Consider the following 23,148-nt stretch of genomic DNA (forward strand, 5'->3'; position numbering starts at 1 on the left):
TGTCTGTGTCTGTGTCTGTGTGTGTGTTGGTCTGTGTGTGTGTGTGTGTGTGTCTGTCTGTCTGTGTGTGTGTGTGTGTGTGTGTCTGTGTGTGTGTGTCTGTCTGTCTGTGTGTGTGTGTGTGTGTGTTGTCTGTGTGTGTGTGTCTGTGTGTGTGTGTGTGTGTGTGTTTGTCTGTCTGTGTCTGTGTGTGTGTGTGTGTCTGTGTGTGTGTGTGTGTGTGTGTGTCTGTGTGTCTGTATGTCTGTGTGTGTGTGTGTGTGTGTGTGTGTGTGTGTGTGTGTGTCTGTATGTCTGTGTGTGTGTGTGTGTGTGTTGACAGGCCCCCAAAAAACCTGCTTTTATTTAAGGACCTTTTGTGTGTCACATGGTTTGTTAATTAAACCTGTTAGAAATATGACGCACTGTTAAAACCCTTTTAATGTTTTTTTATCTCAAAATTGTTTGTATATTTTAAAGCTCTGCCTCACCGAATCACATCTCAGGATTATAATGTATCCCAATATATATATCAGAAACACTAATGATCTTAAATTCATTCTGATTACAATTAGAACTTACCTTAAATTTACAGCTGATTATCTCAGAATGTTCAGTTATTATCTCATGACACATTCAGATCTTTAGTCAGATTTATCTCACAATCCTATGATCTCAACGTTCTGACTCTTCTCTGGATTTTAATTATGTGTAATGTTTAGACTTTAAACTTTGTGATGGTTATCTCAAAGGGTAGTCTCATCTTAAGATATTGAGTTATTATCTCATAAACCCAGTCATTATAATTACTCAGGTCAGGAGACTCTTAGTGTCTCAAACCCGGATAAATGTGGAGGGTTGTGTTATGAAGGACATTCAGTATAAAACATGTGCCACATCTAATATGCTGATCAGGAATCAGAACTTCATAGTGGATCGGTCGAGGCCCGGGTTACCAACGACCACCACAGGTATCATTAACAACAGGGTACTGGTGTAAACTGTGCTGCTGTTGGCTGAAGGAGGAGAAGGAGAGGAGGAAGACGTCTACAGAGACAGCAGGGAAAAGAGAAGTGGAGGAGAGTGGAGGTTCTGGTTGGGACTTTAAATGTTGGTACTATGACTGGTAAAGGGAGAGAGGGAGCTGATATGATGGAGAGGAGAAAGGTAGATATGTTGTGTGTTCAGGAGACCAAGTGGAAAGAGAGTAAGAGCAGGAACATTGGAGGTGTTTAAACTGTTCTATCATGGCATAAAGCAATAATGAGGATAATGAAGGTAAATTTAAGGTGTGTGTTGAGTGTAAACACGGCTGTGTGTGTGTGTGTGTGTTTGTGTGTGAGGATAAACACTAAGAGATTATGTATTCGGCTCAGGCAGACGCTGTTGTGTGGTTCAGTGCCTCTGTAAGTGTTTGTGTTGGAGGAAGTGACAGTGATTTTATTTCCTGTGGCAGAGGCACCTGGGCAAGGGTGTGTGTGTTTGTGTGTGTGTGTGTGTGTGTGTGTGTGTGTGTGTGTGTGAACCATTCAGCAACGTTACACAGATCTTTCACACAGGTCAGGGGTACCAGATCTGCTTGATGTTAACTTCAACACACACACACACACACACACACACACACACACACACACACACGCCACTGTATAATGTCATAAAGAACACCAACCAATCAGCAGCATGAATTTAACTAATACTCAGTGGAACTGAAGGTTCTTTATAGTTTTCTTTATTCCCCCAAACAATTACTGTGTTTAGTTTGTTCTATTCTCTTACGTGTTCCCATTCATTCCTTTATTTCATGATCATGTGACTGCAAAGCAACAGTGTCACAGCCACCAGGGAGCAGAGTCAGACCAGTGTTCCACCAGTATCAGATCAGTGTTCCACCAGTATCAGATCAGTGTTCCACCAGTATCAGGTCAGTGTTCCACCAGTATCAGGTCAGTGTTTTACCAGTGTCAGATCAGTGTTCCACCAGTATCAGATCAGTGTCAGATCAGTGTTACACCAGTGTCAGATCATTGTTCCAGCAGTGTCAGATCAGTGTTCCACCAGTATCAGATCAGTGTTTTACCAGTGTCAGATCAGTGTTCCACCAGTATCAGATCAGTGTCAGATCAGTGTTCCACCAGTATCAGATCAGTGTCAGATCAGTGTTCCACCAGTATCAGATCAGTGTCAGATCAGTGTTCCACCAGTATCAGATCAGTGTCAGGTCAGTGTTACACCAGTGTCAGATCAGTGTTCCAGCAGTGTCAGACCAGTGTTCCACCAGTATCAGATCAGTGTTCCACCAGTATCAGGTCAGTGTTCCACCAGTATCAGGTCAGTGTTTTACCAGTGTCAGATCAGTGTTCCACCAGTATCAGATCAGTGTCAGATCAGTGTTACACCAGTGTCAGATCATTGTTCCACCAGTATCAGATCAGTGTTCCACCAGTATCAGATCAGTGTTCCACCGGTATCAGATCAGTGTCAGATCAGTGTTACACCAGTATCAGATCAGTGTCAGATCAGTGTTACACCAGTATCAGATCAGTGTCAGATCAGTGTTACACCAGTGTCAGATCAGTGTTCCAGCTGTGTCTGACCAGTGTTCCACCATTGTTAGGTCGCATTTTACCAGACCAGTGTCAGACCTTTTGTTGAGTATCCGTGTTAGGCCAATATGGTTTACCAGTTTAATTCTAGTCTCAAGCCCGCAGTGTTCCCGCAGTATCAGATCAGTTTCAGACCAGTGTCAAACTCATCTTAGACTATGTCAGAAACGTGACACAATTCCGGATTATTCTCAGTAAAATGAGACTGGAGGAAGGACTCAAATCCAGGACACAACAGGAATATGGTGAATAAAGTCTTTAATAAATGGAAAAAACCCAGAACGAAAAAAAAGTACAGAAAAAAACGTTATATTAACAGTAATATTCGACGGACCAGTGTAGGAAGAACCAAAATCAGAATCCAAAAACATTCATGAATTCCAAATGCCAGCAAACAACAAAATAAAGGGCAGAGAAAAAACACAAAGGGGGTGAAGCAGGTAGAACAGGGATCAGAGACTGGGCTGGGAACAAGAACCAGAACAGGCACAATGGCAGGATATCATCTCAGGAACATCAAGAGCCGGTGAGATAATCTGACACTGACTTAATACCTTTGGTGTCCTCAAATACCAGGTGGTGCAAGAAAAACGCCGAAGTGGCTGCTGACCCGGAAGTGCCCGGGAAACAGGAAATGCTTCACAAACTCGGAAGTGCCCGGGAAACAGGAACACGTGTCACGAACTCAGAAGTGCCCGGGAAACAGGAAACGCGTGTCACGAACTCAGAAGTGCTCAGGAAACAGGAAGCGCGTGTCACGAACCCGGAAGTGTGCACCTCGAGATACTGACAGACTTTTTAACCAGTTACAGTCCAGTCTAAAACTTTTTGTTAATTATTATTATGCAAAAATGTATCTGTTTTGTAGGGAACATTAAACAACTAAGAGTTCTCTTTCAAGAGTTCTCTCTCTCTCTCTCTCTCTCTCTCTCTCTCTCTCTCTCGTCTCACTGGTAGATGCTACTTGTGCTACATGTCCCTGTGCATATATATGAAGGTCCCCACATTCATATAAACCTTCACTACAGTCCAAGCTGTAGATTCCGATCTTTACTCTTTATAATATATATACGATCTTTATAATCACAGCACACACACACACACACACACACACACACACACACACACACACACACACACAATAACACAGCGATCCATCAGAATAAACGCAGTGTAAAATGTCAGCTGTGTTATTTGGAGCACGATTGAGATAAATGAATGTTTCCTCGTGGTTCAGCGACCCGTGAGGGAACCAGAAGGAAGGAAACTGGAAGTTGATAGAGTGAGAGATAACACACAATATAAGTAATAACACACACACACACACACACACACGCACACTCAGCATAAATTTAACAACAGTATGTTTCACATTAATCACAAACAGAAGAGCCGAGAGTTTAATCTACAAACACATCAACACTGCTCAGGTCCAGATTCAGCCTGATAGCGTGTGTGCTACAGATCAGATCACACACACACACACACACACACACACACACACACACACTGCTGTCGTTTTGATGTATTGTTATAATTAGCTTCAGAAGAATATGTGAAGTAACATTTGATTTGAATCGAAGCAGCTTTTCTTCTGTTTGTATTCTTTATTAAATATGGATTTACGGAGACGCTGAACTCCCCAACACGCCCCTTCCAAAAGTATTCAGACACCCGACTTCTTGTGCTTCTTCCTCAAACTGTTGGAGGAACACAATTGTGTAGGACGTTTTTGGATGCAGGAGCATAGAATTGTTATTTTATTTGAACTAGGAGACCCCAATGTGTTTCAGCAATAAATGCCCATGTGCACAAAGCTCCAGCTCCATTAAGATCTGCTTTCCATTGGTTGGCAAATGTAAAAGATCTCCTGCACAATTTTTGGGATGGATGGACACTGACTGCACCCCAGGAACCTCATCTTCTCACCAACAGTGCATCTGGAAGGTATTCACAGTGATTCAGTTTTTTTATGTTGTTATGTTACAGCTTTATTGCAAAATGGATTCAATTCATTATTTTTCTCAAAATTCTATAAACGATACCTCATAATGACAACATGAAAGAAGTTTGTTTGAAATCTTTGCAAATTTAATACAAATAAAAAAGTAAAAAAAGATCTAAATAATCACATGTACACTGGCGATCAAAATTAGAGAACAATTTATAAACAATTGAACAATTCTGAAATAATGTGATCTTCACTGCTCAACAGTTGAAGGAGTTTTTGTCCTGTCTATACCATGCTACCAGAACACCTTTTCCACAAAATAACTAAGGCATTTAAAAAAAAAAACATTATTTTGCAGAAAACACACTGATCAAAATTAGAGAACAACAATGACTGTAGCATGGAAAAAATTTTTCTGAAGGTTACAACAGTGAGCAATTAGTAGGAAGTGTCCAGGCCTCTGCTCTGAATGACTTCAGCACATCTGCGCCACAGGACAGCACTAGTCTCTCACACTGCTCTGGTGTGATTTTGGTCCACTCTTCTTCCAGTCTCCTCCACAGTTCGGTGACTGTAGTGGGTTTCTTGGCCATAACTTTGTCACCAAGGATTTTACAGAGGATTTCTATTGGGTTGAGATCAGGACTCTGGGCAGGCCATGTCATTATTTCAATGTTTTCAGTTTGAAGGAACTGCTTTACCCGTTTTGCTGTGTGACATGGAGCGTTGTCCTGCATGAACACTGTGGGCTGATTGGGTGATGAACGCAGGGAAGGAACCATATGTTGTTGAAGAAGGTTCTGATAAACATTTGCATTCACTCTGCCATGTAGCTGTATAAGAGGCCCAACTCCTGCTGCAGAAAACATGCCCCAAACCATCACACTTCCTCCTCCACTTTTCACTGACTTCTTTACACACTTTGGGTTCAGTCTTTCTTCAGTGTGTCCCCGAACATAATGTTTCCCATCGGACCCAAATAAATTAAACTTGCTTTCATCACTGAAGTGAACTTTGGACCAGTTCTCCTCTGTCCACACAACATGCTTAGTCTAGCCTTTTGATTCTTTCTGCTAATGAGAGGTTTGGTCACTGCAGAGTGGGCTTTCAGTCCAAATGCTCTTAAACGTCGAGACACTGTATGACGAGACAGATCCTTACCCTGTTCAGCGCTGAACTGGTGAGCAATTCCAGCTGCAGTGTAGAAACGAAGCCCATTGAGATCCTCTGCAGTATCCTGTCCTCTCTTGTATTTGTCTTCCGTGGACGACCAGCCTTCTTGGCGGACTTGAATAAGTTTGTGATGTTGTAAAGATTTAATATTCTTGAAATCACATATTTGGAACAACCAACTTGTCTTGCTATGGCTGATAGGGTCGTCTCTTTGGCCTTTATCTGGACAACCTGCTCCCGGAGGCTTTTAGTCACTTTAGAACGGCCCACCATCTTGCAGAGTCAGTGAAACTGGAAGTTAGGCTGCCAGTAAATAGGGGTTAACAGATAATCAAGGAAATTAGCACCAGGTACCAGATTAACACCAAAAACTGGGGGGTATCTGAAAGTGTTCTCTAATTTTGATCAGTGTGTTTTCTGCAAAATAATGTTTATTTTTTAAATGCCTTAGTTATTTTGTGGAAAAGGTGTTCTGGTAGCATGGTATAGACAGGACAAAAACTACTTCAACTGTTGAGCAGTGAAGATGACATTATTTCAGAATTGTTCAATTGTTTATAAATTGTTCTCTAATTTTGATCGCCATTGTACATAAGTATTCACATTCTTGCTCAATACTTGGCACCTGTTTTTAGGCAGTTTCTCACATTTTTCTTTGCAGAACCGCTCAAGCTCCTACAGAGATGTTCAATCAGGTTCAAGTCTGGGTTCTGGCTGGGCCACTCAAGGACATTCACAAAGTCTCCCGTAGTGCTGCAGAGATGGTTGTTCTTCTGGAAGGTTCTCCTCTCTCCACAGAGAAATGCTGGAGCTCTTTTAGAGTGAATTTCGGGTTCCTGGTCACCTCCCTGAATAAAGCTCTTCTCCCCTGATCTCTCAGTTTGGCCGGACGGCTCTGCTCTAGGAAGAGTCCTGGTGGTTCCAAACTTCTTCCATTTACGGATGATGGAGGCCACTGTGCTCTTTCGGACCTTCAATGCTGAAGAAATGTTTCTGTCTCCTTTCCCAGATCCATTTTTGAATAAAACTAACAACATGTGGAAAAAACTATTAGGATGCACTGTACACCCTACTAACACCCTTGTAGCTGAATGAATCTTCCCCAAATCTAGAGGAACATCTTTCCAGAACAGTGGAGCTCATTATAACAGTAAATGGAGACTAGATGTGGAATGAAATGTTCAAGAAGATTCACATCCCAAACTCAAGCGTTTATATTCTGGAAATCTGTAAAATACCTGTTTTGAGGTAGATGACAATCCAAAAGAGTAGAAGAAAGTAAATAAAAACGCTTCCTTTTTCATGAAACATCTCAGTGCACCATCTACATACAGAAAATGAGGAGGTTATCAGCAATAAGACTCAGAACCCACTGAGATACAACTAAACTTCACAATCACGCTGAATCAAGTGTATTAAAGCTTTTTCTCTGATTATCTTCAGGAAAAAAGCAGGAAGTAAACAGGAAATGGAGGTCATAGATTACAGTGATGTTGTGGTGAGCATGGCCTCTGCTGGAGGGGAAAGGAACCATCCTGAGAATATGACCTAATATCTTTCATACTGACATTAAAACATGTATAAAGTCTCAATCTTTCGAATTTGAACATCTGCAGATCCAAACAGATTATCTGGGGATCCACAGCAAAAAGATTTATCTCCACTCTTTCTGGAAAAAAAGGATCAGGAACCAGAAATGCAAATATTAGCAATTGTGCAAATTGACAAGTGCAGATAAATGTGTAGTACAGCATGTAAAAAATATATGTACAGTAAATAAATATAAAGGCTACAGCAGTGAAAAATATAGATACAGTATACGGGATGTACAGTATGTTCAATTCAATTCAATTTCAATTAATCTTTATTTGTATAGTGTAACTGGTCACGTTCGGTTCTGACCAGTGCTCGTGTTCTCTGCGTTGTGTTGTGGAATAACAAGTCTTTAGAACTTTGTTGCAGCAGTACTGGAGAGTTTATTGTCACCAGCACTCAACAATTCTGGATGGAATACAGAAAGAAACAAAATAAACGTAGCTGCTTGGTCAGCTTTACCACCTGCACAGATCAAATTGCAGCCATTAGCTCACTAGCATCACTAAGCCTAGCCAAAGCACATGCTTATTCGGCTCACTGTACTTATCAAACAAGACGTTTAATCCTCCCCATCCATCCACAAATCACTTTACATATCACATATTACATTAATAACACTTAACAATAACATTGGAACATGTTGAGTGAAATTGAAATGTGTAAAACTTTTTTTGCAAGTAATCCCGGGAGAGCACCGCTAACAGCTTACCTCTCCTCACAAAGTCAATTGAGGAGCAGCGCAGGCTTCCCGAATGACGTCATGACATAGCACAGCTCAATCACAAGAAAAGCACTGCCGCCTAAAATAAAACTAATTAATTTACAAATTAAACAAACAAACAAATTAAAGCAAATAAAACAAATAGGAAGGATTATTAGTGAAATTCATATATTTACATTGTAAATATACATACATGAAAATTAACATCAGTCACAATAGCGCTTTTAACAATGAACATTGTCTCAAAGCAGCTTTACACAGATAATGTGGTGATACAAAGAACATATTTACTTTTAAAGTAATTTTGTCCCTGATGAGCAACTGTGGCAAGGAAAAACTCCCTGAGATGACATAAGGAAGAAACCTTGAGAGGAACCAGACTCAAGAGGGAACTTCATCCTCATCTGGGTTGCACCGAATGTCAGCAGATATATATAGCAGATATACGATGTTGCGGGGTACAGTGATGATGATCAGACGTGAAAAGTAGTCCTGAGTCAGTGTAGCAGACTGTTGATATTAACTACAGTCCAAATCCATCCTTAAAGCTCCCGTTCTTACTCACGAATTTCATGGAATCACACAAGGTGTTGATGAGAAACCGTCCCAAACTGCACAGAGTGGCCTCCAGTCGAAGAGAACACTATCCAGAGGCAGGCCTGGACCAAGTGGGAAGATCCACGGAGGGGAGAGGGGCAGGAACAATGGTCACTGGAGCCTCAGGAGCATGTTTAACTCGACCGAGAGAGAGAGAGAGAGAGAGAGAGAGAGAAGAGGGTGACAGGAAGAGAAGGATATGGATTAATAAGTGTCCTGATTGTTGTATGAAAGTTAATGTCACTGTGCAGTTTGGACTCCGGCAAGACTTGCTGTGGCAGCATAACTAAAAGGGAGAAGCAGAAGGAAACACAGACATGAGGATCTCTGGGATAAGAGACGACCCACCACACCACCATCAACAAACCTGAGTGAACGTGTGAGAGTGAGGAGACGACAGCATCAAAATATCCCAGTTCACCAAACACTTTATATCCATGATCCCTCCAGATCTGCTCCTTTACCTCACAAACACCTACTGACTAAACACGCCACTAAATAAATATGTGTTCAGCCTCGACTTGAACACTGAGACTGTGTCTGAGTCCCAACACTGATTGGAAGGTTGTTCCATAACTGTGGGGTTTATAAGAGAAACATCTGCCCCCTGCTGGAATCTTCATTATTTGAGGTACCAACAAATAGCCTGCACCTTTTGATCTAAGTAGATAGATAGATAGATGGATAGATAGATAGATAGATAGATAGATAGATAGATAGATAGATAGATAGATAGATAGATAGATAGATAGATAGATAGATAGATAGAACTTTATTGTCATTGCATTGTACAGGTACACAGCAACGAAATGCAGTTTGGCATGTACCAGAAGTGCAAAATGTAGCAGTCGTGCAAAAGTGCAGATAAACATATGGCATATTTACAGCAGGTGATAAAGTGATAAATATGTAAACATATGTACAGTGAATAAAAATAAAGGCAGTAACAGTGCAGAGACGTGTGGACATCAATTTAGAGTACAGGAATGGTTCTGAGGCTATGGCATTAAAGAGTAATGTGCAGAAGTGAAGGTTATAAGATTATGGCATTTAAGAATTAGCAGCTAAATAACCAGTCTACTATATATATATATATATATATATATATATATATATATATATATATATATATATATATATATACATATGTTATATACACAAATGAATGAAATGTTGGGCAGAATGTACAGTAATGATATAAAGATACAAAAAGTATGTAATATGTACATGTACAGTACAGAGGTTATATACAGTGTTTTGTGTTTTGTTTTGTAGTGTTTTAGCGGTGTAGTGTAGAGTTCAGTAGTGTGATGGTGGATGTAAAAAAAGCTGTCCCTGAACCTGCTGGTTCTGGTGTGTAAGTTCCTGTATCTCCTTTGTGATGGAAGGAGGTTAAACAGTTTATGACTGGGATGTGAAGAGTCCTTGATAATGTTGTAAAACTCTGCGCAGACATCTGCTGTGGTGAAGGTGTTCAGTGGCAGGTAGTTGGGTGCCAGTGATGCATTGGGCGGTTTTGACCAGCCTTTGCAGGCTTTTCGTTCACTCACAGTAGAGCCTCCGTACCATACAGTGAAGGAGTTGGTCAGGATGCTCTCAATGATGCAGCGGTAGAAGCTCGTTAAAATCCCCGGGGACAGAAGAGATTTTTTAAGACTTCTCAAGAGTCTTGTACAGGCGTTGTTGTGCTTTTTTAACCAGGGCTAAAGTATTCTGCTGCAATGTCAGATCCTCAGAGATGTGAACTCCCAGGAACTTAAAGCTGGAGACTCGTTCTACCTCAGTTCCATTGATGTTGACAGGTAGATGTCTTCTGCTGTTGGATTTCTGAAAGTCCACAATGAGCTCTTTGGTCTTTGTGGCGTTGAGAGTCAGGTTGTTGGTGGCACACGACGCTGCTACATTATGGATCTCTCCCCTGTAGGCCAATTGGTAATTGTTGTCAATCTGGCTGACCATGGTGGTGTCATCTGCATACTTGATGAAGATGTTGGAGTTGTACAGAGAAGCACAATCGTGGGTGAACAGGGAGTAGAGCAGTGGGCTCAGAACACAGCCCTGTGGGATGCCAGTGTTCAGAATGAGGTTAGAGGATACCTGGTTTCCCAACCTGACAGATTGAGGTCTGTTTTTGAGAAAGTCCAGAATCCATCTGCAAGTGGAGGTGCAGATAACCAGTTCACTGAGCTTAGTGATCAGTACAGTGGGGAGGACTGTATTAAACGCAGAGCTAAAGTCAATGAACAGCATTCTGATGTATGTGTTGCTTTTATCCAGGTGGGTGAGGGCTGAATGAAGAGCTGTGGAAACTGCATCCTCTGTTGACCTGTTCGGGCGATAGGCAAACTGGTGTGGGTCCATTGTAGGTGGTAGAGCCACAGTGAGGTGATTCAGGATCAGTTTCTCAAAGCACTTCATAGCGATGGGGGTGAGTGCAACTGGGCAAAAGTCATTCAGGCATTCAGCAGCTGAGTGCTTAGGCACTGGTATGATAGTAGCGGCCTTCAGTCATGTAGGAACTGTGGCTTGGGCCAATGACAGGTTAAAAATGTCAGTAAAAACCTGTGCCAGTTGTCCAGCGCATGCTTTGAGAACATGTCCTGGTATGCCATCCGGGCCAGCTGCCTTTCGTGCATCCACTCTGCTAAACACTAAATAGATGTCCGTTGTTGAGAGAGAAAGTGGGCTGTAAGCAGTAGAAGAGTCCGTGGTTGCTGTGAAATGTCCTGTGCTTTGGTCAAAATGAGCAAAAAAGTAATTGAGCTCGTCCGGTTGGAAGGCACTGCTGGTTGGTTGAGTTCGAGCTGTAGGTTTGTAGTCTGTGATGGTCTGGATGCCTTTCCACATGCGTCTGGGGTCAGAGTTGTGGAAGTGCTCTTCTATGTGGAGTTTGAATGTGAGTTTTGCTTTCCTGATGCCATTTTTCAGGTTGGCCCTGGCTCTGTTGTAGTCCTTTGCACTGCCAGATTTAAAGGCAGCATCTCTTGCTTTCAACAGGAGACGGACTTCAGAGTTCATCCACGGCTTCTGGTTAGGAAAGCATTTTACGTGTTTGACGGTAGTGACATTGTCAATGCACGTGTTAATATGGTCCAAAACAGATGATGTGTAAATGTCCATGTTCGTGTGAGAGTCCAGTGTGGCCTGTGAGGCAAACATGTTCCAGTCAGTATCCTGAAACTGTTGCTGTAGAGAAGAAATGGCCCCCTCTGGCCATACCTTTACTGTCCTCAGACCTGGTTTCACATGTTTGATCAGTGATGTGTATTTGGGTAGCATGAACAAAGAGAGGTGATCAGACTGACCCAAGTGGGGGAGGGGAATGTCTGTGTATGCCCCAGGTATGTAAAACAGATCTCAGGTTGGAGTGGTTGAAATCTCCAGCAACAACAATAGCTCCTTCAGGATGTGCAGACTGCTGTTTGCTTATAGCTGCATGCAGTTCCTCCATAGCTAGCTTAGCATTAGCATCCGGCGGAATGTACACCGCAGTCACAACAATGGCTAAGAATTCTCTCGGTAAATAAAAGGGTCTGCACTTAATCATCAAATACTCTAAATGAACAGAGCAATTACTTTCAGTAACAGTAGAGTCCGTGCACCATGAGTTGTTAACATAAATGCACAGACCTCCACCTCTCCGCTTACCAGAGTCCTCTGCCGTCCTGTCCGCCCGAAAAACACTGTGCCCCCTGAGCTCAATGGCGCTGCTGGGAATGTTGTTGTTGAGCCATGTTTCCGTAAAAATCATGACATTACATTCTTTAATCCGTTTGTGTGATGATATCCGGAGCAGCAGCTCATCCATTTTATTTGCAAGAGACCGTATATTAGCAAGGAAGATGCTAGGAATCAATGGTTGATGCGGGTTTAGCCTTAGCTTAGCCCTGATGCCGCCTCGCTTCCCCTCTTTGTTTACGGTTTCTCCGCCGGCGCTGTGGTCTCGCTGTCGGCCGAGCTGGATCAGCGGCCCGCGGTGTTCGGGCAATTTTCCGAGGGAGTTCAAAGTCTATTGAAAGCCCGTATCTGTGAGTGTAACCGATGTCTAATAATCCTTGTCGGCTGTATGAGATGTGTGCAAGCCTGTTCTGAGTGAATAAACTTGCTGTTGATGGAGAAATTGCTACTAAATCGCAAAACCTGGAGAGACGCTGGGCCTCGCATTGTGCACGCGCCGCCATCTTAGGCGTGTGGAGGATCATACTGGTACAGAAGTTCACTCAGATACTGCAGTGTGAGAGCGTTAAGTGCTTTATACGTCAGTAGTAGTATTTTATAATCAGTGTGAGATGTAATTGGGAGCAGTGTAGATGATTAAAACAGGGCTGATGTGATCATATTTTCTAGATCTAGTAAGAACTCTTGCTGCTGCATTCTGAACTAACTGAAGCTTATTTCTGCACTTACTCCAACACCCAGACAGTAAAGCGTTACAGTAGTCTAATCTAGATGTTACAAAAGCTTCAACTAGTTTTTCTGCATCCTGTAACAACATCATATTTCTAATTTTAGCAATATTTCTAAGGTGAAAGAAGGAGATCCTGGTGATATTATTCACGTGAGACTTAAAGGAAAGACTCGGGTCAATAATCACACCAAGGTCTTTGCTGGACTCTCAGCAGTTTGCCTACCGCAGCAATAGGAGCACAGAAGATGCAGTTTCCATGGCACTGCACTCTGTGCTCACACACTTGGACAATAAGAACACTTATGCACGTATGCTGTTTGTTGACTTCAGCTCAGCATTCAATACCATCATTCATCCAAGTTAATAGCCAAACTTGTAGATCTGGGCATTAACACCGCCACCTGCAACTGGGTCATTGACTTTCTGACCAAAAGACCCCAGCAGATTCGATCTGGCCCCATCTGCTCCAATACCATCACACTCAACACTGGTGTACCACAGGGCCATGTGCTGAGCCCCTTCCTCTACTCCCTCTTCACCTCCGACTGCAGGCCTGTGAATGGATCTAACTCCATCATCAAGTTTGCAGATGACACTACTGTGATCGGTCTCATAACCAACAATGATGAGACTGCCTACAGGAGGAGATCCAGCACCCAGCCACATAGTGCAACAACAATAACCTGCTCCTTAACACCTCAAAGGAGCTTATTGTGGACTTCAGGAAGGAGGCACACATGACACCACCCACATCCAGTTTCAAGTTCCTGGGGATCCACATCTCGGCGGACCTGTCCTGGGCTATCAACACCTTCAGCCTGGTCAAGAAGCTCACTAGTGCCCTTTTTCCCGTCTTTCCTCGGATATCCTGGTGAACTTCTACCGCTGTGCAATAGAAAGCATCCTGACCAGCTGTGTCACAGTCTGGTATGGGAGCTGCTCTGTTGCAGAGCGTAAGGCACTGCAGCGGGTGGTGAAAACCACCCAGCGCATCACAGGGACTTCACTCCCAGCCATGGAGGACATCCAGAAGAAACGCTGTCTGCGTCGAGCTCGCAGCATTCTTAAGAACTCCTCTCAACTCGCCCATAGACTGTTTACTCTTCTGCCCTCCGGCAGGCGTTTTAGGTGCCTCCGGACCAGGACCAGCAGACTAAAGAACAGCTTTTTTCCTAGAGCTGTCTCTTTAGTGAACTCTGACACTCACTGATACACTACCACATTTCCCCCACACCTCACACTCCATCACTTTGCTAATGGACTCTCTGAACAAAAACTTATGCTCACCAAGACACTGATCATTTCTCACCTCACACTTTGTTATTGCACGGACTGTTTACACAAACCTTTGCTCATTTGCACACTGCTCTTTTTTGTATTGCACCATTAACTTCTTACCATTGTATATATACCCGTTCTCTGTTCATAGTAATAGCAATATATTATGTTCATCGTTCACATCCTTCTGTAAATCTCTGTGTATAGTAATAGGCATCTGTATATTACTGTTCATAGTACATATACATTCCTATTCATCTGTAATTATATTCATAGTACATATATATTCATCTGTATACTACATTTATAGTACATATACATCTTTAAATTACTGTTTATAGTCTATATTTTATTTTATTTAACTATGTAAATCATGTTAAACACTGTATATCCTGCACTTGCTGTTATTGCACTCTGGTTAGACCCAAACTGCATTTCGTTGCCTTGTACATGTGTAATGACAATAAAGTTGAATCTAATCTAATCTATATAGATACAGTTACAGGATGTACAGTATGTAAGGTGTGTATATAGATACAATCTGTACAGTGTATGTAGAATTGTACAGAAGTTGTATGTAACTATACCCAGGAGGACTCGCTTCATTTAATGCTACATATTCATTCGGTTTAATCCACGTTTCTCTCAAATACATTATTTTAAACTCCTGGTCGGGAATGATTTTGTTTATAGTCAGCGCAGGATCAGGACTGAGAGCAGCACCAGGATTAAGATTGAGAGCCGGATCAGGATCAGGAGATCAGGATCAGGAGAGCAGGATCAGGATCAGGACTAAGAGCAGGAGATCAGGATCAGGAGAGCAGGAGCAGGATCAGGACTAAGAACAGAATCAGGATCAGGAGAGCAGGAGCAGGATCAGGACTAAGAGCAGGATCAGGAACAGGAGAGCAGGATCAGGATCAGGACTAAGAGCAGTGTCAGGTTGAGGAATGAGAGCAGGATCAGTACTGGGAGCAGGAGAACAGGATCTTGATGATTTAGACCATGGATGTTAAATGTAATGAAAAATGGATACAAAGTAAATGTTCCTCAGCTGGACACCTGACCATAAGATTGATATGTGAAACTTTCTAATTTTTTAAAACTAATAAACAATTTAATGATCTTCTAAAAAAGTTCACACTTGATGACCAGAAGTTTATTGATTGGTTTTTCCAGGTCAGGATTTTGTGAAAGTGCTGAATCAGATGTAGATGTTCTCATTCAACGCTGTTTAATTTTCATGAATATTTGAATAATAATGATGCTGGAGGATTATTATGGTCTGTTCAAACTGAAATTAATATTGTAATTTTGTGAAAGCAGACAGAATGCAGGAGGACGCTGAAGATAAGCAGGACTTCATGATCTCCATTACTCATGCTTTAACTTCATCCATGAGATGAGATGAAGATAAGGTAAAAGAATAAACGTGATATGATGAGACGAGACAGGTTGAGATAATGTGAGCTGAAATGAGATGAGATAAAAAAAAATGAAACGTGATGAGAAGATGAGATGAAATGAGACAATTAAATGGGATGCGATAAATGGAGGTGAGAGCAGATGAGATTTGATTATCTTAGTTCTTATGGAGTCTACAGGAACGCTACAGCATACAGAGATGTTCTGCTGTGTGATCTTTGGAGAACACTGACGGTCACAAAAGCTCATAACTCATAGAACCTGTAGAAAATCTAACATTATGTTAACATTATGTGTGTGTGTGTGTGTGTGTGTGTGTGTGTGTGTGTATATGTGCGTGTGTGTGTGTGTGTCTGTGTGTGTGTGCACGTCTCCATGTTTGTGTGTGTTTATACGTGTGTGTGTGTGTGTGTGTATATGTGTGTGTGTGTCTGTGTGTGTGTGTGCCTGTGTGTGTGTGCACGTCTCCATGTTTGTGTGTGTTTATACGTGTGTGTGTGTGTGTGTGTGTGTATATGTGTGTGTGTCTGTGTGTGTGTGCCTGTGTGTGTGCACGTCTCCATGTTTGTGTGTGTTTGTGTGTCTGTCTGTGCATGTGTGTGTATACGCTACGTGTGTGTGCGGGGTGTGCATGTGCGTGTGTGTGTGTGTGTGTGTGTGTGTGTGTGTGTGTGTGTGTGTGTGTGTGTGTGTGTGTGTGTGTGTGTGTGTGTGCCTGTGTGTGTATACGTCTCCATGTTTGTGTGTGTCTGTCTGTGCATGTGTGCATGTGTGTGTGTGTGTATACGTGTGCGTGTGTGTGTGCGGTTGTGTGTCTGTGTGTGTGCACGTCTCCATGTTTGTGTGTGTCTGTCTGTGCATGTGCACATGTGTGTGTACGCTGCGTGTGTGCGGGGTGCATGTGTGCGTGTGTGTGTGTGTGTGTCTGTGTGCACTTAGGTGTGCCTGTGTGTGTGTCTGTGTGTGTGCGTGTATGTGTGTGTGTGTGTGTATACGCAGCGTGTGTGTGTGTGTGTGTGTGTGTGTGTGTGTGTGTGTGTGTGTGTACGCTCCATGTTTGTGTGTCTGTCTGTGCATGTGTGCATGTGTGTGTGTGTGTATACGCAGCGTGTGTGTGCGGTTGTGTGTCTGTGTGTGTACACGTCTCCATGTTTGTGTGTGTCTGTCTATGCATGTGTGCACATGTGTGTGTGTACGCTACGTGTGTGTGCGGGGTGTGCATGTGTGCGCGTGTGTGTGTGTGTGTGTCTGTGTGCACGTAGGTGTGCCTGTGTGTGTTTGTGTGTGTGTGTGTCTGTGTGTGTGCGTGTGTGTGTGTGTGTGTGTGTGTGCATGTGTGTGCGTTTGCATGTGTGTTCACTGTAATGATAAAGTTTTCTCAGTCCTAGGGGTTATGAGCAAAAGTCTGTGCACCCCTGACCTGACAAAACAGTTCCTCAAATATGAAACTTGATGATTTAGACCATGGATGTTAAATGTAATGAAAAATGGATACAAAGTAAATGTTCCTCAGCTGGACACCTGACCATAAGATTGATATGTGAAACTTTTTGATCATCCATTCTACATGTACTGTTATAATAAGCTCTACTCTTCTGGGATGATGTTCCACTAGATTTTGTGGAGATTCATTTGGCTATAACGGTGTTAGTAAAGTCAGGTAGTGATGCAGGTGAGAAGGTGAGGAGCCCTGACGTGCAGTCAATGTTCACATTCAAGTGTTTAGTAGGGTTAGCACTCTATAGCAGGAGATCTTCCACGTACTTCCAACTCATGAAAAGCAGATCTTCATGGAGAAAAATGTATGGTTCTTCATCCAAAGTCATTGTTTATGATTGTGTGTCTCTAAGTTTGGAAAAACCCACAAATGTTGGAAAGGTTGGGTGTCCGAATACTTCTGGTGATATAGTGTGTATATATGTATGTACGTGCTTGAGAAGTTCATCTAAAATCTCCATCACTAGAACATCTGAAGGAAATGCAGTGCACGCTGACAGGCAGAAAAATATCATCACAGAAGCGTCCATCCACGTGGACCTGCAACCATCAGTCCACTCTCATGATCATCAGGAACAAATCAGAGGAAAGATCTCAGGGCTGAAGAGAGAAAGAAAGAGGAACGAAAGAGATGGAAATGAAATGAGCAGTAAAGGATGAAATTACAGCAGCACTAAGCAGAAGAACTAATGCCGTCCGAGTAAAGCTTTATTATGTGGATTTGCCCCGCTGAGGGACGGCTTCAGGCAGCAGGAATAAAGAGGAGAATTAGAGTGTAAAGACGCCAATTACACACCTTAAAGCCAACGTAATCTGTCAGAAAGGCAGGAAAAAAGAAAAGAGGGGAAAAAAGAGAGAGAGAGAGAGAGAGAGAGAGAGAGAAGAAGCGAGTGCTCCTCTGACAGCTGTGAACTTCTCTCAGGTTTGTCCTCCAGCTGTGAAGCGGGAAGAGATGTGATAATTATAATCTGTAATCAGACGAGGTCAGGGAAGGAAATGTGAAAAAAATCTGAACAAGCAATCATCTTAATGAGGCAAGTCTAATCTACCACTGGACTGGAAACCATCTGATCTCTGACTGACACTTCAACAGAAAATCCAGAAAAATGTCCCCCTTTAGTGAAATGAGTGTGGAAAGAAAATCCAGAAAAAAAACATTATTATTATTATTATTATGAATTATAATAAATTAAATCTGTTCTTTTATGGCTGATATTATTTAATATATGTATTTATATAATGTATTATTTACATTTGTGGTCAAATTATTCACAGATTTTACAAGTTTTAAAACCCACAAAAAATGCTATTTTAAATTGTAATTATTCCTAAAAATTTTAGAATCAATATAATGAATTATTAAAATGTTTATTTATAAAAATAATTAAGTGATTAAATTGTAATATAATTTACAGACCATTATGCTTTTGCTTTCTGTGCAGGAAGGGTCAGGAGGAAAAAAAATATTATTATAATTAACACCAACAACAATAATGATAAAAATAATTTTATTTTCACACCTACATAGTGACAGCATTCGTATAAAATGTTTCTGTAACAATAACATAACATTCATATAACATTCATATAACATTCATATAACTGTGCATTACCATCTGTTATATTACATTAATATTATTACATTGAGTGTGTGAGAGTTGAGAGAGAGAGTGTGTGAGTGTGTGTGTGTGTGTGTGTGACAGTGTAGGGTGTGTGTGTGTGTGTGTGTGTGTGTGTGTGTGTGACAGTGTAGTGTGTGTGTGTGTGTGTGTGTATGTGACAGTGTAGTGTGTGTGTGTGTGTGTGTGTGACAGTGTAGGTGTGTGTGTGTGTGTGTGTATGTGACAGTGTAGTGTGTGTGTGTGTGTGTGTGTATGTGACAGTGTGTGTGTGTGTGTGTGTGTGTTTGTATGTGACAGTGTAGTGTGTGTGTGTGTGTGTGTGTGTGTATGTGACAGTGTGTGTGTGTGTGTGTGTGTGACAGTGTAGTGTGTGTGTGTGTGTGTGTGTGTGTGTGTGTGTGTGTGTGTATGTGACAGTGTAGTGTGTGTGTGTGTGTGTGTGTGTGTGTGTATGTGACAGTGTAGTGTGTGTGTGTGTGTGTGTGTGTGTGTGTGTATGTGACAGTGTAGTGTGTGTGTGTGTGTGTGTGTGTGTTTAATAAAGAGCAGAGTGTGATCAGACAGCAGTGCTCAGTGATGAATCAGAAATGAGATGATGATTACACGCGGCTGCGGTTAGCGTAGCCAGGCTACGAGTGTAACAGCATTAGCGTGAAAGCCGATATTAGCAGAGACGTGATTTAATGTGTGTGAATACTAACACTCGTTTTTCAGCATGATGAAGACGACTGTGATGGTGAGATGTGTGGACTGGTCACGCTGTCGGCTTGTTCTTCCTCGCCTATTTCTCTCCTCGTTAGCGTGACGGATGATGATTAGCGATGTTTGTAGGAGAGGAAAGAAATGAAACACACTTCCTGTGTGTAATTAAAGCTGAGCTGCAGACCAACGCTGATGAACATTCGCACTCTGCTCTCACTTATTACGCAGTTCATTTTATAAACCACTCACACTGCTATAGAAACTTTACACACACTGTGTTCTGATTGGCTGAGAGCCCAGCATAACTTCTCAGGGGCGGGGCTTCAGATTAGTCTGCTCCAGAAATAACAACAATGGCAAAATACTACGGACAAAATAATCTTCATTTGACACTCTTTCTTTCTTTCTTTCTTTCTTTCTTTCTTTCTTTCTTTCTTTCTTTCGTTTGTTTGTTTAAATAAATGCTAGGTGGAAGTGATGCGGTTGAATCGTCTTGTGCAGTACAGGGACATGAGCCTTTTCATATGTTTCAGTGTGGATGAGCAACTTTTGGTTAACTATTGAAGTGTGGATACGGAGCGTTTTTATTAGACGGAATTGTAGAAGAAGCCCCAGAGAATCCATTGTTGCTTCCCATTAATCTGGGAGGGGATTTAAGGCCATTTTTTACATTGGAGAAAATTATTTACAAGTGGAGAAAAGACTTTTCGATCTTCCCAGGAGTGGACGTCCCAGTGAATTCACCTTCAAGGTCAGACCTTCCTGAATTCTGAATTCTGATCGTCTCAGAAATGATAAAAAACCTCTCAGACTCTACAAGCCTCAGTTAGCATGTTAGATGTGAAATTTCATGAGAGTACAATTAGAAAAAATTGAACAAGGAAGCAGCATCATCATCAGCAGCAGATAAGTCCAGAGTGGAGATGTTTGGCCATAATTCACAGCACCACACACACCTCACACATCTGTTCAGCACGATGGTGGAGGTCTGATTATTTGTTCTTGTTGTGCAGCCACAGGATCTTCTCTGTATATCAGAAATATGCCAGAGTCCCATATGAGACCATCTGTTCGACAGCTAAAGCTTGGTTGATATTGGGTCATGTAACAGAACAATGATCTTTAAATCTACAACAGAACGACTGAAAGAGAACAGAAGTTTTGATCTTCAGAGAACTGATCATCAACAGACCTGCAAACCTCACTGAAGTGAAGGAACACTGTAAAGAAGAATGAGAATTCCTCCACAGTAATATGAGAGACTGATAAAGTCCTACTGTATGTGTGTGTGTATTTATACGTGTGTCGGTATGTATGTGTGTGTGTACACATGTAGTAGTAACTGTGTGTGTTCAGAAGCAGGATGTAATTGGTGCTGTCAGGGCCAGGGGGCGAGTGATGTTGTGCCATGTTGAAGCTGAACGCTCTAATAAACAATATGCAGAGGAATTGTGGGTAATTTCATCATATGCTGTGTTTATTCTGATTTAATTACACATTTATTACAACTCAATATCATTATATTTATCACACAAATACAAATGTTCCTTCTCTCTGATTGGCTGTTTTTCTAATATCGACATTCTTCCCATTTAAATAACTGTTGCTTTTATTATGACAACAAGCCCTAATCATGATGTATCTTCTTCTTCTTCTTCTTCGGCTTATCCCAAAAGGGGTCTCCACAGCGGCTCATCGGTCTCCATACCCCCCTGTCCTCTACCTGTCCTCTACCACTTTCACATGCATTTCTTCCCTCACCACATCCATACACCTCCTCCTTGTTCTTCCTCTTTTCCTCCTTCCTGGTGTCTCCATCCTCAGCATTCTCCTACTGATATACCCCATGTCCCTCCTCTGCACATGTCCAAACCATCTCAATCTCACCTCCCTCACCTTGTCTCCAAAATGTTTTTGTGGCAGCGGGGGCGTGGCCGAGCGCTGGTTTGTGAATGGAGGGCGAGGCCAGGAGCAGGTAGACACAGGAATGCCTCACCTGAAGCAAATAATGTCTAATATGTGTTCTCTCTCTTTCAGTGATCGGAGGAGGCATTTAAGGAGAAGCGCGAGGATGTGTGTATGTGTGTGTGCACCAGAGATGTGTGATTGAGGCACTGAGCACCAGAAATAAAGAAACACTCAATAAAAGTAACGTGATTGACAGACACGGTCCTGTCGTGGGGTTCCGTTTCCTCGAAACCATACGCTCTTCCACAGTCCTACATGCGCTGTCCCTCTAATAAACTCATTTCTAATTCTGTCCATCATCGTCACTCCCAACGAACATCTCAACATCTTCAGCTCTGCTACCTCCAGCTCCACCTCCTGTCTTTTACTCAATGCCACTGTCTCTAATCCATACAACATCTCAGGTCTCACCAAAGTCCTATAAACTTTCTCTTTCACTCTCACAGATACTCTTCTATCACAAATCACTCCTGCTATCACTCTTCTCCACCCACTCCACCCTGCCTGCACTCTTTTCTTCACTTCTCTAACACACTCTCCATTACTCTGCACTGTTGACCCCAGGTACCTGAACTCCTCCACCTTCTCCACCTCTTCTCCTGCAACCGCACCCTCCACTGCCCTCCCTCTCATTCACACACATGTACTCTGTCTTACTCCTACTGACTTTCATTCCCTTCTCTCCAGCATGTACCTCCACCTCTCCAGGTTCTTCTCCACCTGCTCACTACTCTCACCACAAATCACAATATCATCCACAAACATCATAGTCCAGGGAGACTCCTGTCTGACCTCGTCCTTCAACCTGTCCATCACCACTGCAAACAGGAAAGGGCTCAGAGCCGATCCTTGATGCAGTCCAACCTCCACCTTGAACCAGTCTGTCGTTCCTATTGCACACTTCACTGCTGTCACACTGTCCTCATTCATGTCCTGAACCACCCTCGCATACTTCTCTGCCACACCAGACTTCCTCATACAATACCACAACTCCTCTCTCCACCCTGTCATACGCTTTCTCTAAATCCACAAACACACAATGCATCTTCTTCTGTCCTTCTCTATACTTCTCCATCAACATTCTCAAAGCAAATAATGCATCTGTGCTGCTCTTCCTCAGCATGAAACCATACTGCTGCTCACAGATAGATAGATAGATAGATAGATAGATAGATAGATAGATAGATAGATAGATAGATAGATAGATAGATAGATAGATAGATAGATAGATAGATAGCTGTTCAAAATACTCCCTCCATCTTCTCAACACACTCTCCTCACTAGTCATCACATTTCCATCTCCATCCTTTATTGCTCTAACTTGCAGCACATCCTTCCCAGCTCGGTTCCTCTGCCGGGCCACGCGCTTTTCTCCTTCCTTATTGTCCAACTTCTCCTACAGCTCCTCATATGCCTTTTCCTTGTCTTTCGCCACATCCCTCTTCACCTGCTGCCGCATCTCCTTGTTCTCCTGCCTACTTTTCTCGATCCCAATTCTGTTTCTCCAACCTCTTTCCCCTTCTGCTCTCCTGCACTTCCTCATTCCACCATCACGTCTCTTTATCTTCCTTTCTATTTCCAGATGTCACACCAAGTACTTTTCTATCTGTCTCCCTCATCACTTCTGC

The sequence above is a fragment of the Silurus meridionalis genome, unplaced genomic scaffold, assembly GCF_014805685.1.
Source record: "Silurus meridionalis isolate SWU-2019-XX unplaced genomic scaffold, ASM1480568v1 Scaffold70, whole genome shotgun sequence".
Classification (NCBI taxonomy): domain Eukaryota; kingdom Metazoa; phylum Chordata; class Actinopteri; order Siluriformes; family Siluridae; genus Silurus; species Silurus meridionalis.